This window comes from Rhamphochromis sp. 'chilingali' (assembly GCF_963969265.1).
Source record: "Rhamphochromis sp. 'chilingali' genome assembly, chromosome: 16".
NCBI lineage: Eukaryota > Metazoa > Chordata > Actinopteri > Cichliformes > Cichlidae > Rhamphochromis > Rhamphochromis sp. 'chilingali'.
In genome coordinates this window covers 35341077-35342786 of record NC_137943.1, presented here as the reverse complement: position 1 = coordinate 35342786, position 1710 = coordinate 35341077, and the positions used below count along the sequence as shown (strand labels likewise).

The 1710-nt window shown below is 40.5% G+C and overlaps 1 long non-coding RNA gene across 1 annotated transcript; it reads right to left on the bottom strand.

Moving 5' to 3' along the window:
- Positions 1–260: 260 nt before the first annotated feature.
- Positions 261–1351, bottom strand: LOC308383373. The gene is made up of 2 exons (XR_013969126.1): positions 1256–1351; positions 261–1110 (listed from the first exon to the last, which is right to left on the bottom strand). It is a non-coding gene; the product is annotated as an uncharacterized lncRNA (long non-coding RNA).
- Positions 1352–1710: the final 359 nt, after the last annotated feature.

Here is a 1710-nt window from a genome sequence, read left to right as displayed (position 1 = left end):
TTGTAGATTGGTAGAGGTTTTGATCCTTGATAGTCTGCAAACTTTGTGTGTATTAGACAGCACTTTGGGAGCATGAGAGGTCATACCGTGTCTTATTATTTTATGGTAGGATTAACGTAGTTGCGTCTGTTCTAGTCTAAGTGCTCTTTGTTTAGATGAACTGCAGGACTTCCTCACCGTGTTATCTAGGATGAACCATCTAGGGTGAGGGGGAGGCTACCCTCTTCCTGACCAAGGATGTTTGACCCTTTGATCAGCAGTACACACACACACACACACACACACACACACACACACACACACACACACACACACACAGGCAAGGTACTCTTTGTGTATGTAGACGTCATATGTTAATGAACTTATGCATATTCATGTAACCTCAATAAAAGGACAGTGATACGGGAGAACGGACGAGAGCTACTGGGGTCAAGCGAAGGAACGGTGCCTGTCCGGTTCTCTCCCGTGCACGAGTACCATGAAGAAGTTTGCCTACTTGTGTCTTGCTTGCAGTGTAATTATATTGTCTTAACGTTCCAGCGAATAGGTTTATGCTACAAACCTATCAACTGATTTTATCTACTGTTCTGATTTTATCTGTTTTGATTTTATATACTGTTGTTTGTTTGTTTGTTTGTTTGTTAATTAGTTAGTTAGTTTATTTGCTTGTTTTATTCAATTTTAAATCATGCTTTTTATTTGTTCTTGTTTCTAATGTCTCTGTAAAGCACTTTGAATCACCTTGTTGTTGAATTGTGCTATACAAATAAACTTGCCTTGCCTTGCCTTTGCTCCAAAGGTTTTTGTACAGAGTTTTGCTGTTTCCTGTCACTGTGGGCTGCAGAGCACAGTAGTACACAGCAGAGTCTGTCACTGCAGCAGAGGAGATCTCCAGATGAAACTCACTTTTGTCTTGATCTTTTCTAAACTTCAGCTTTTCGTTTTGCTCTGAATATTCATTGATGAGAAACTGTGGAGATAAACTGGACTTTTGTTTGTACCAGAAGAAGTAACTGACAGAGCCTGAATAGTTGCAGGAGAGAGTCACAGTGCCTCCTTCCAAACTCGTCACTACATCTTTAGATGGTGTCAGTAAATCCTCAGAGGATCCTGAAAACAACAAAGACATATTTCACCATCATGTTTCTGCATCTTTAAACTTAGTTTATAAAAAGTGAATCAATTCAAACAACATCCAGATATTTTCATGTCCATCATCTCCTTTTACATCTCACTCCATCTTTTGATGACTCACCAGTCTGAAAGGAGACTATCATCATCCAAATGAAAAGCAGCAACATGATTTTCTCTTGGACTGAATGAACAATAGAGAGAACACAGCAGCTCTTCAGCTCCTAAATGAAGCCTTTCATGTTCACTGCTGTAGCTCCTCCTCTTGCTGAGCTCTGTTTCCTGTCACTGTTTCCTCATATCTGCAGAGCGCAGAGTCCAACACCCACCAGGAACAAATTCGCTTTCTTTCCAGCTATGTGGATCAAGCTCTTATGCCTTTGCTGGTTGGGGTCAGTGATGAATCAGGTGAGGAGGATTCAAGACTGAGGCGAGAGATAAGAATGTGCACTGAATGTACTCAGCTGCATGAAGAGTACATGAGATTTTCTCAGACACAATTAAATAAAACCTGAGGAAGGTCAAAGGTCGTCACTTGTATGTTTAACTACAAACTTGTGATCTGGAATTCTTTCACTG